The sequence below is a fragment of the Oculina patagonica genome, unplaced genomic scaffold (genome assembly GCF_052425735.1).
Source record: "Oculina patagonica isolate OP01 unplaced genomic scaffold, crgOcupat unplaced290, whole genome shotgun sequence".
NCBI classification, from domain to species: Eukaryota; Metazoa; Cnidaria; class Anthozoa; order Scleractinia; family Oculinidae; genus Oculina; species Oculina patagonica.
In genome coordinates this window covers 1-12,752 of record NW_027558135.1, presented here as the reverse complement: position 1 = coordinate 12,752, position 12,752 = coordinate 1, and the positions used below count along the sequence as shown (strand labels likewise).

The 12,752-nt window shown below is 42.9% G+C and overlaps 2 pseudogenes across 2 annotated transcripts; one reads left to right on the top strand and one right to left on the bottom strand.

The window, feature by feature from the left end:
* The first annotated feature begins 739 nt into the window (after nucleotides 1-739).
* On the top strand, nucleotides 740-3,057 carry LOC144640389 (guanine nucleotide-binding protein G(I)/G(S)/G(T) subunit beta-1 pseudogene; annotated as a pseudogene). The gene is made up of 3 exons (XR_013568344.1): nucleotides 740-811; nucleotides 911-988; nucleotides 1,627-3,057. The product of XR_013568344.1 is annotated as a guanine nucleotide-binding protein G(I)/G(S)/G(T) subunit beta-1 pseudogene (transcript).
* A 1,998-nt stretch (nucleotides 3,058-5,055) lies between these two features.
* LOC144640390 (uncharacterized) lies at nucleotides 5,056-12,518 on the bottom strand (annotated as a pseudogene). The gene is made up of 5 exons (XR_013568345.1): nucleotides 12,368-12,518; nucleotides 11,680-11,904; nucleotides 8,640-10,710; nucleotides 7,578-7,736; nucleotides 5,056-6,980 (listed from the first exon to the last, which is right to left on the bottom strand). The product of XR_013568345.1 is annotated as an uncharacterized LOC144640390 (transcript).
* Between the last annotated feature and the right edge of the window lie 234 nt (nucleotides 12,519-12,752).

Genomic DNA, 12,752 nt, shown 5'->3' with positions numbered 1-12,752 from the left:
AAATAAAAATGAACAAGAGTTAGAGCCGTCCCCGAAACGCCCCTCAAAACACGAAATGTGCCACGCCATTGATGTGCTACAGACGTTTAGTTTGTTGGTGCAGGTTGATACCGTTTCTTTCAAATCCAACCTTAGAAAACTTTAAAGGATTATCGACAGGACGAATTAATTGAAACCTGCAACGTTCGCAGCTGATTTGCTTTGTTTTACGTTACGTTATGTTACGTTCTGGTCTATACAGAGATTTAGAAATATATTGTTCCTTTTTCTTTTGGCTTCTCTCTACTCTAATTAAATTTGTTTAAAATGTACACTGGTATACATTGTAGGAATAGAAAATCAGTAAACACCTCTTTTTTCCTTATTTCTTGTCATTTGTTTTCAACTCTCAATAACTCGAACTCCCGATAACTCAAACCATTTTTAATTTCCCTTGAAGGTTCGAGTTATCGGGAGTCGACTGTACTTGACGCTTAAACTTTCTCAATGGTGCATACAAACATTTTAAGAGCCCCCCTCCCCCTTTCAATGTTGAACCCATTGTGGCTAAGGATTGTCTGTGCAATATGTTCGGGAGCTCAACATTGAGAAGGGGAGGGGGGAGAGAAGGAATTAATTTGGTAATCGTGCCAACACTTCTGACGATGGTTGTAGGTATTTAAAGCAAATGGTGTCTGAATGCCATAATGTGGCATAATGTGTCTGAATGCCAAAATGTGTTTTGTTTTTGTGTTTTTAGCTGTGGAGCATACAAGATGGCATTTGTAAACAAACATTTACTGGACATGAATCAGATATCAATGCAGTAGCAGTAAGTTTTGTGCTGTTTTCTTCATTTCAGCTTACTGATCTTTCTTATTTTCAATCCCACTTTTTGGTTACTCATGGTGATTTCCTTGATTTCTTTCAGTACTTCCCCAATGGATATGCATTCGCCACAGGATCAGATGATGCAACCTGTAGGCTGTTTGACATCCGTGCTGATCAGGTGAGACTTGATGCGCCTCTCAAATGAACTCTGCTTTTGTATTTTTTACTGCTGTCAATCATCGTGGACCTCTCAGGAAGCAGGAGTTCACTTAAGTTAACTCAGATTGTAATACCTGTTTAGTGTGTTGCGATTGGCAGATTGTGATCCATTTTGATGGTTTATTTTTCTCAAGGCTCTTTGATTGCCTTTAGTAATTGTGATTGGTGGTAGTGAAACATACAATTCCTAGAAAGGTTTAATTGGAGTATTCAGTGAAATGCGAACTCTGAAACGGTTTAGGCTTTTTGCTGCTGTCAATCATCTTAGCGGACCTCGCAGGAAACATAAGTTCACTTCAACCAGGTCAAAGGTTGTGTCTGGCAGTTGTGACTGGTAGATTTTAATCCATTTTGTTAGTTTCTGTTTTAATGGTACATAGGCTGTCGCCATAATTATGATTGATGGCAGTGAAAAACGAAATCATTAGTTGGATTTTGAATTTCAGAGTTCTCATTCCACTAAAAACCGCAAAAAAGTTCAGAGATTGCATGCTACTGTAAGGCATATTAAAGCAGGGCTTACAAGTTGTAGTTATTTACTTTTGCCTGTATCTAGGACCTTTGCTAATGCACTGTTAATTGTTTGATCCATTATAGGAGCTCATGGTTTATGCACATGACAACATTATCTGTGGAATAACCTCCGTGTCTTTCTCAAAGAGTGGCCGTCTGCTATTGGCCGGTTATGATGATTTCAACTGCAATGTGTGGGACACACTTAAAGGGGAGCGAGCAGGAGTTCTCGCTGGGCATGACAACCGCGTCAGTTGCCTGGGTGTCACTGAAGATGGCATGGCCGTGGCCACAGGAAGCTGGGATAGTTTCTTGAAGATCTGGAACTAAACTTCTTTACTCCCCCTTCCCCTATTCTTCCTATCCCTGAGAGCAAAGTTTTAGTGTTTATATTTTATACATTGCGATATAAGTTGTGGTTCTCGTTGGACGGTGCACAGCCTCTGGCTGCACTCATCGGTGTTATCATTGCACCGTCCTTCAACAAGTCATTGTATTTTAGATCTTACACCCTAAGACAGAATTTGTGACACTCCACTTACATTTCACCAAAAGGGAAGTTTGGGCCACCTTTTATCGCAAGAGAACGCCTAGATTTTTGCCAGCAAAAGTTGCGCATTGTAATGAAATCATCAATGTAAAAAAAGAAGAAATTGTTGCAGAACTAAATAGTCTATAGGATAAAGAGGAGATGTGATTTATGTGTTTGGTTCACCTGAATAATTTACCCCCAGGCAGAGAGACGAATGAGCCCTTAAAACAAAACTCTATAAAAGAAAACTATAAGAAAGATTTCTGCCAACAATTATAATGCGCACAAGTATCATTTTTTTTGTTCTTTCCTGTTATTTGTATCTCTGCGCTTGTCGCGCCTGTAATTATGAATAATAATCAGATTGACAGTCATATAGTGTTGCCGTATTATGATGCCGTAATGTAAAAAAAAAAGATTAACGTGCTTGCAGCAAGGTCAGCTGGAAAGTTACACTGGACCCTTAAACTTTTCGCTTTTGCAGTCATTTGTTGAGTTATTATTACTAGGAATTAAAAATAAAGAATGTGTATTTTTAAGGGAGATCTGAATAATATGTCATGACTGCATTGTAGTTTCAACTGCAGTAATGTTTTCTGCTACACAGACTAAAGAAAATCTGTGATCTTGTTACTGTGAAAAAGCAGATTGAAGGAGACTGCATATGAGATTCAAGGAACTGGTCCTTGGAAAACATTTAAATTCTCCCATGACGAATTGTGCAAATTGTATGAAAAATGGAGGAGAATTTAGATACTGATCTGCCTACGTTATTTGGAAGGTGTAACGTCCCTGTTGTGAATTCAAAATGTTCCCAGTGCTAACTTTTCCGGCTTGCAGCTGCAATCGTGTCATAGCTAAGTAAATCATAGGGTTTGTAAACTGTTAGCAGTCGAAGGCCAAGAGGTGTAATTCTGGTCGTAAAACCGACTTTATATTGTCATTGTGAAATGTGAGTCAATAAAGATGAATTCTTCAATGTAGCCAGTCTGGTTGGATCTATTCATTCTTTTCCTGTGGGCTGTCACGCAAGTTCATGAAGCTGTCCCTTACCGAGGGTTGCGTGACTATGAAAGTGCTACGTACGAAATGTACTGATTTTCAATGCGATGCCATGAGGCGAGTGGCCCCTTGTATCAACCGAAAAGCACTAGGAACTAGGTGCATAAGCTAGTTCCCTTTGAGATGTGTCATCTTGGTTTTGGGGAGGGGGAGTCGTTCTTTGGTTCTTCCTAGGTGTGAAAACCTGTAAAACTCGCCAATGACGTAAAACAAAGAACGACACAGACTGCAAAGAACCTCGAAACAATCAATGTAGAGCAAGTTTACCCTTTGCACCCTGCTTCATTATCCGTGCGTGTCATTCTATATGGGATCATTTTGCGGTCTGGGATTATTTGCTGAGTCGTACAGAACAATGGCATTACAATGTAAAACAAACACAACTTTTATAAGTTTTAACACCGAGGTAAACCCATTCTTTGAAACTTGTATCATCAAACTGTGTTTCATTCTCGTCCCCAGAGCCGCTTGTCTCTCTAAGCCGGCAGAACCTGGGGCGAGGAACACTTGTTCCGGCTAAGAGTGACAAGCGGCTCTGGGACAAGAAGGACTATGTTTGATTTCGTGCTGTTAAGGGTCTGAAGTGAGTGTTGTACTTTATCAGTTACCGTAGAATTCCGGTTATAAGCCCCCCCGCTTATAAGCCCCCCCCGGTTATAGGCCCATCATCCTGGAAACAAAAAAATACATCCGGTTATAAGCCCCCCCGGATATAAGCCCCCCTCTACCAGATGACAGTACTGAATAGGGCTAAATGTTGCTTTATTATGTGTTTTTAACTTAAAAACGAATTTCCATCAACACTCCCGTGGGTCGATTTGAAACGTTTTTTTCATTCCGCTTATAAGCCCTCCCGGATATAAGCCCCTCCGCTTATAAGCCCACCCAAAACCCCTTACGAAGTTGTATAAGCCCAGGGCTTATAACCGGAATTCTACGGTATTGGATAAATTTGGCTCTAAAAATAAACGTAGCCATTACATCTGGAAAATCTAACGATCGAAAATAAATGTAAAAGTGAACAAAAATCAAGCAGAAATCAAGGTCAACTCAACACCAATTCGCCGCGTACTGAACACAAAGCAAAGTACATCGGGCAGTTAGAAAGGGCAAACACAAAGTATAAAAGAGACTACAGTTGAACCCCGTTATTTCGAACCGTCAGGGGAAACCAAAAATAGTTCAAAATAGCCGATAGTAAATGACTGAAGGGCAAATTTAAGGGATGACGGGGAATTTGAAATAACCGAGTTTGAATTAGCGGGTCCAACTGTATTTGATGAATTAAGAATTTTTTTTTAAAAAGGGAGATACACAGAACAGCGGTTGACCCAAGGGATTGACCTTGCTCACAAGTACAGTACAACGCAGCTTTTGTTGAATAAAGGTCCAAGGAAGAATAATGTATTTGAAGCGAATAGTCTATAAAAATGTAAAATTTCCTTTCGAACAGCTGTTGGCTTTCAGACGCCTCCCTCTTTCTGGGCTTCGCTTTCGTCACCAGTCACACGTGCTCCCTTTGTTATTGTAGCGCGGAAAATGCGAAGCGCCTGAGGAGGGGGCTGGGCCTAAGGGACCGACCAATTTTTTTCTTGGAGGGGGGGGGGGGGATGAAAAATTTTCCTCCGCAAACTTTTTTTTTTTAGTTTATGCACCTCTGCAAACATTTTTTTTCGAAATTCTTACTATTTTTTGTTATACAAATCGTGTTTGCAAACAATTTATTTTGTCTTTCCAGGCCCTGCAAACAATTTTTTTCAATATTTTTCATCCCCCCCCCTCTAAAAAAATAATGGTCCGTCCCTAAGGAGCCTTCCGATTTCTAAGTTGCCTTTGATTTGACGCCAATTTTATGCACAGCAAAGAAAGTGACTTGTTGATTATATTTTACACGTCGACAAATAACTTGACAACAATAATGTACCACGATCTTGTTTTATTCCTCTTACTTTCAATAATTTAAAATATACCTACAAGATCGACCGGGTTAATTCTATCTAAAACGACAGCAGCGTCCACAGATTTAACCTTTGTGGATGCATCTATACAATAAATTCCATTAATTGCAAATTTCTTCTCACAGTGCTGATTAGATACCGTAAAATTCTTACAATAAACAATAAAACCTGGGCTTACTTTTGTTCCAAAGGGTTTTTTAGTGTGATTTTTTTTAGGGTGTGGCTTATTTATCCGACGAACAAAAAGTTTTAGGTGCAAGTAAGGATCATTAAAAAAACTCCAAAACAACAAAAACAAAACTAATTCTACGGTAGTTAACTTAGTCTGAATAGTTTTTGAGCGCGCGTTTGGGAAACGCGAAAGGGCCTTCCAAATACGCGACCAACACTTCACAGCCGCCTGCCAATAGTTCACTGAGCTTTAAAGGCCTCTGAAAATACTTCAACGACCTTACGTGGTGAGGGGAGGGATATAAAAGTAGTACTGCAGTGGATGGCTGCTAGCATCCGGGGATTCAAGTTATTATTCGGGGGGGGGGGGGGGGTAGTATTATCGTAGGTTTGCGGTAGCAGAATGTCTTCATTGTGAAAACAGACATTTGTCGTGTTCACGAAGTCTCATGGACGTCACTAACAATATTTAACATTAACGCATGAATAAAACGTTCTTCTGGAGATCTCTCTAAGCAACTATTTCACACCGTGAATGCGAATCTGGTACGGTTTACAGACCAAGCTTTAAATTTTCTAGCAAAGCAATACAAGACGAAAATCAAGTTAATCTGCAAATTCCCCTATATATGAATAACTACGTTCTTCAAATTTTATCGTGTATGAATTTACTTACACCTGGAAAAACTCACTGAACTTCAATTTGATCCGTGTGTTTCAAAGCACTAAGAAACTTGCTGTCACTCATTGGTCAAAATTAAGGCACGTGGTACCTCTCGACTGGGAAAAAACTGCAGTAGAAAAACGCATGCGTATCATGAACTGTTCACGTGCTACGGACCAATAAGAAGTACTCATACGATAAATGACATCTAAAAGCACGTGACCATCGTTTGATCAGAAAACGACAGTGGGAAAATTCTTAAAGAACGCGATAACAAAGGTTTTTATCGTCTAAATAGAAACCCTTCGCTTTAAAACTATTACTTAAAATGTCGTGCCTCGGACAATTATTCCAGCCTCATGACAGTTTTCAGCCTTGGGCCACTAATTCACTATTAACACACACTGTCCTAAGACTAAAACTTTAACAAGTCGAAACAGCAAGTTAAAGTAAAGACTAAGAAAATATAATTCTACTAAATTTTGTTGTACTCGCTACGTCAGCATTAATTATGTACCTTCAAATTAAAAATCGATTGTAATTCTAGCTGCCCAAATTCACGGCCCTTTTTCAGGGACTATGGGCCACGTTATGAAGTCCTCGCAAAGTTTTTCAGAAGACACGCGTGTAACGTGACAAACACGCGAGTTTCTGTCCCGTTCCGGGCGCGATGCTATATTTGACAACACTGTCTCTGCTCCTCTGGCCAATCAGAGTAAAGATATCACACCTCTCCAGTCAATAAGTCCTCTACTTATACGCAATACTAAACAATCCGATATGGGCCCTGAGCTCACAGGTTAGATCCACTACGGCGTAAAGCCTCAGCTATTTTTCCTATTGCAATTCTTCTCGACTCAGAAGAGATGATGTATTCTATTTCCCGCAACAAGCTATTCTTGTATTGGAATCGTCCGTACATCTACACGGAAGCCACCACGACCATGAGGTGCCCGCTGTCGGCCGCGCTGTCCAGGAGGTCTGGGGAGACTCGTGCCAGGTGCTCGTGGGCGAAATCACACGGCGGGAAAATGTGGAGAACGTAGCTTGGCTGAGGGGAAAGAAAATTAAACCAAGATGTTTACCAAGGCTTTGAGTTAATGTTGAGGTATAAAGTATATATCAGAGATTGTCAGGGTAGGCAGCTATCTTAGCAATTTTTCATTTTTGTTAATTCGTTGGTCGTAATCCATCTCAGCGTTCCCATTTCTTAAACATCCTTTTCCCTTTTTGGTTTACAGTGAACTCTCGCTTAACGGGAGCCTCTATAAGACGGACCCCCGGCGTCGGTCCCGTCCCTGCCGTTTTTCATTCATTTTGCTGTAACTTAACTCCCCATAAGACGGACACCTATCTGAGACGGACAGTTTGAGCTGGTCCCGACGATGTCCGTTTTAGAGAGTTGATTGTATTCTTACCTTAATAAACTATTATTTTGAGATTACTTTCTATCTTAACGGCATTTTATACATTCAACAGCAACAACGAAAAAAATACCAACAGTCATAAGTTTTACTGTGTTTAAACGAAAATTCTTGATGCTTGTTCGCATATAGGAGACAAAGCTCCCGCATTACAATCGAGTCATGATTGAAGAACCTGAGTTTGAAACTGCCTTTTCAGTTTGGTGCAATATTAAAATCCTTACCTGTGCGCTTCCTGGCCTGGCCACATTAATGATCCCCGCTGCCTGCTTTATCTGTAAGTAGTTAATAAAGCCACTCTTCAAGGCGCGTGTCTGCTTGTGAACGTCGAGAGGATCTCTGCCGCACGGGAGAGCCAGCAAAAGACAGTGATCTTTGTCGGACTGTTGAGGAAACCAGTAAAGGTAACGTAAATCGAGGACGCCACAAAATTGGCAAAGATAAGGAACAGCAACATCCAACGAACGCATTCTCAGAACTGTAAATAATTTTGCTTCGCGTTTTGTGCTTGTAGGTTTAGTGTGCCTCAAGGGACTGTGTCACGGCTAAGTAAATTTCATGTTACTAAATTTTGTCAAATATAAGTTACTCGCAATGCAACTAAATGTTGGCAGAGAAATTACTTCTACTTCTAAATGACAAAACCATAGAGCGGTTTTCACTTGAGTGTCGAAAGTAATTTGCGTTTGCTTTTGTTTTGCTTTCACTACGCTTAGTGATTGGTTTAAAAATTTCGCGCCACTTTCTCGGCCAATCAGAAGTAAAACCAAAACCAATCGTGACTCGCTCGCGCCCGTTTTCCCGCGATTCGTTTACAGCTACATGTATTTGCTTCGAGTTTTGATTTGTTCACTGGATTGTCTGTGTCCTTTGTGATTGGCCAGAGTAATAACTTTGGTTTTGGTTTTACGACACTCAATTGAAAACTGCTCTAGCTTCATTGCAGCCAAACATGTCCCCCGGGCGTTATAATTTAATGTTACAGGCAGACAAGAAAAACTGTACCGCCGGACCATATTTCGAAAACCTATATCGCAATCCGTTTCAATCTTCGACACTTTTGGCCATCCGTACCTTCTTTTGAATTTGGTTTGTTATTTAAATATTCCTTCACTGTTTTAAGAGGTTATTTAAACATGTTTAGTCGAATTTGATGGTCATTTCCAATGCCTTGGTTTGGCTAAAATCCGTGACACGGTCCCTTTAAGTTAAGCGTGAATGTTACAGTAGTAGTAAACACAGATAGCAATGACAATAATGATATAAAATGTGACTTTGTCACGTACTTGCATTCTCCTTATGACTCCCTCTAGCTGTGATGGTTCCAGTTTCATCCGCTGGGCGATCCTGATGGGCGGAGGCACCCCTCCTATCCCATTGGCGGGCGCCTGAGGTAGCGATACCTCCGCAAGGCGGCCGTTACCCGCCAAGTAATGCATCTGAACTGCAGCGGAATCATTCTTCAGGGCAAGCAGGCCCTGCCAGACCACTGGATACCGGCGCAGAAGGTCCAGAAGGGTGTCGGTGTTTGGCTGCTGTACAGGGGGTGGGGTGTAATCTGGGTGTGGTGGGGGAGGAGGGGGTAATCCCTGGGGAGATGCCAAGGTTGGTACTGCGGGTACACCGAGAGGGACACCCGGTGAGTGAACTGCTAGCGGCGGAGTGGAAACGTTGGGTGGAACCACGACTACAGGGTTCAGAGGTATGCCAGCGGGTGGTACTGGGCTGAGCGTGGCAGCAGGAGAGGCAACCACGGGCACGGTACGGCTCCCGTCGTAAATCGGTGGCTCGTAACGTACTGGCGGCGCGGGAGCCATGTCATAAGGTGGCCGGACCATCTGTGCAGGGAGCCCGTCTGGCGGTGGACCAACTCTCGGTAACATCTCCGGGGGGAGATAGCCTTCTACAGCCTCTCGGGGAGGAGGTGGGGGTGGAGGGGGGAGGGGGTGGCGATTCACCTTCAGATGTCCGTCGCCGTTTCGCCTTCACAACATCCGTCTTTTCCCAATCTCCTCTCCGCTCGTCTCTGTGCGACTTACGAGGCGAACGATTCACAGATTCGCGTGAAAATTCTCGTTCTTCCTTGCGAAGCCTTTCGTCAGAAGAATGCCGTCTCGGTAGTTTCTCATTTTCAAATTCAGCTCGATCAAGCCTGTTATTTTCAGGGACAGCAGTGTCTCTGTTTTCAAGTCTCTGCAAGTCAGTATCAGAACTGACTCTTGTTTTATTTACCGGCATGGCTAAGTCAGCTACCGCCTCCTGACCAGCGGCTTCCTCCATACGAGCAGTCTCCTCCTCTAGCTCCCGTTCCTCTTCTTCTTCCCCTAACGAGCCTCGAATACGTTTGTGTTTCTTCCGTTTCTTTGTGTCCTTTTTCTCCTTCTTTTTGATGCCTTTCTCTTGCGGAGGCGAGGCTGGAGCGAGTTCTTTCTCACCATCTTTTACACCGATTTCTTCAGTTTTGTTACCATTGCCGTGTACCCGCCGCTCGTCCCAAACGCGTTCCTCAGCTTCTGCCTCTTTATCCTTAAGTGCAATCTCCGCCTCTCCGCTTTTAATTTTTCTCGTTTTCTTCAACTCAAAGACTCTTTTCTCCTCTGTTTCTTCGCCGTCGCTGAGCGCTTCTTTGCCTTCAACAGCCTCACCCTCGGGAGATGGCGACCGGGGTTTTCTCTTTCTTTTCTCTTTCCTCTTCATACGTTTCTCGTCTTGCTCGATGTCGCGACTTGGCGGTTTACTGTGTAACGACGCATGGTCGTCGTCTTCGCTGTAACCAGCTCTCTCTCGGTCATATTCGTCGGGCACTTCCCGAGGTCGAGCGTCTTTCCGAGCACGTGATTCCTCGTACGAGTCCGAGCTGCTCCTATCTTCTCGCCAGCGTTCCTGATTCTCAGGATAGAATCTTTCATTTCCGCTGTAATTTCCGTCTTCTCTGTCCCTATCACGGCCACTTCTGTCATGTCTCTGTCGGCCTTGCTCTTTTTCTCTCTCCCTTTGCTGACTGTATTTATAATCCCGAAGCTCCTGATCGTAATCATCGGACTCGTACCCACCCCCTTCGTAAGGCTGACGGTAACGCCCATGCCCTCTCTTGTAACCGCCGCCATCAGAATATTCATAATCGCCTCCTCCTCTCTGCCAGGGTCGTTGGTTTGACATGTCGCGTCTCATGTTACCACGCCCTCCTCCTCGGCCTCGCCCTTCCCACCGGTTATCGTAATACCCGCCTCCTCGGCCTCGGGATCTCGGAGATGAAGGCTCGTATCTTCGGCTACTGCTGCTGCTACCATCAGACGGAGCGGAGCGCTGCAGTGCGTCGAAGAAGAGTTGGCGACTGTCACGGCTGACAAACTCAACCTGTGTCATGAGAGAGAAAAGAGAAAAGTGAATTGTTTAAGACACGTGTGCAGTGTTTCTTCTTCCAAAAAGCAAATACTAATTTCTGTCAACTAATTTCAGAGTCAAGTGACTCTGAATATGACTTTCACTCAGGTTGTTGAGACGTCAGTCATCAACAACATTTCTTCTCAGAACTACTTTTACCCGGATGATCATACTACCTATACAACCTTCTGATACTTCTGGATTCAAATCATTTACTATACTAATTTCTTTGTATACAGCTATTTCAATAAACGTTGTCGGTCAAAGCTAAAAGCTAAAAGGCAAGACCGTATGGCGTTCTGGGTATTCACTACAAATTATCATATAAGCTTCATTAAGCATCATCGCACGTGGAGAATTCAAGAGTTTGTTTTTTCCTCTCAGGAGGCCTTTCTGTAGCTTTACTTTCACTGTTGCTTGGTTCTGAGTTATGAAAATTCTCCTTAAATTCAGTGTAGCTAAAATCACCTTTTTTCACATGTCTGAAGAAATAGAAAACGTGCAAATTCGCGTTTGTCATGTCATTATATATTTTAGTATTCAGCACGTGCAGTTGACCTCTTCTTCTACCCATACTGCCTTTCAGTCTTGTCTTCAAGCTTTGATCCCGACAACGTTAATTGAAATAGCTGTATGAAGTTATCATAAATCGGTTGTATCACTTGTAAACAAATTAGCTCCACAGAAGCTCAAATTCATGGTCCAAAGCTAGCATTTTAGAGGAACAACCACTGAAGTTGTTTGCGTACAAGATTATCTTTTAAAAGTTAACCTAAGAAGATAATGTGGTTGCGATTGTGGAAAATTAATAAGACAGATTACAAAAATCCAATTTAGGCGGGCAAGTAGTTTAATTAAAACTTTGAAAACTAATGCAAATACTGAAAACAGCACTCGTAAAACGTTTCAACAAGTCACATTCGTCCATAAAGCCACGCTTACCCTCACACGCCGTCCAAACATCGACCTGCCCTTCATTTCTCCCTGAGCGATGCTAGCTGACTCCACACTGTCGAAACTGACCAGGGCCTGTTCTCTGGGGCGGTTCACCACCACCCTGGTGACACGCCCATATCGACTGAAGTGTCTCTCAATCTGCTGGTCATTCAGTCCACTCAGTCCTCCCACCCAGATGGTGTTGATGGGCGACACCTTGCCGAAACCAACCTGAAACACAACATTCCAACAACAATTAGAAACAGACAAATTGAGAGAATTTACATCTACAATGGAGGTAAAAAATACAGTAGAACCACAGTAACTCGAAATCGGATATCTCGAACAACCCGGCTAACTCGAACTAACTTCTATTTCCCTTGGACCCACTTCATTTTTACTCGGTTAACTCAAAAATCCCGCTAACTCAAACTGTTTTTTGTTTCCCTTCAGAGTTTGAGTTACCGGGGTTCAACCGTAGTTGGGACACTTGTTAGGTGATCATATTAAACAACCTTTTTGTACGTCCAAAATGGGTTTGGCAATGTTCTTGTTCATTTCTTAAATGGAGAACTTAAGAGTTAAGCTTAGTTTTACCACAAAAAATCAAATGCTTGTGTCTTGAACTGTTTGCTGAGACCACAGTTGGGTGGTAAGAGTGCATGAACTTTACGCCAAGAATGTATTTTGTTACCTTGACTCTGTTGCGTCCTACAAATTCTCTGTCCATGCGCCTACGTGCCTGGATAGCACTGCTGAGGTCAACAAACTGGATAAAGGCATATGGATTGTTACCAGCCTGTTTCTTAATATCCACATCCTGCAATGAAGCGAAAAGTGTTAGACTTCACTTCAACATGTGGGAGGTGCATTGTCAAAATGAGTAGTGCATTGGACTACGAATAGGGAGGCGCGGTGGCCTAATGGTTAGTGCGCTCGGCTCCGAGTCGAACGGCCCGGGTTCGAGGCCTGGCCGGGGCGCTGCGTTGCGGCAAGACACTTTACTCTCACAGTGCCTCTCTCCACCCAGGTGTACAAATGGGTACCGGCGAATTTACTGCTGGGGGGTAACCCTGCGA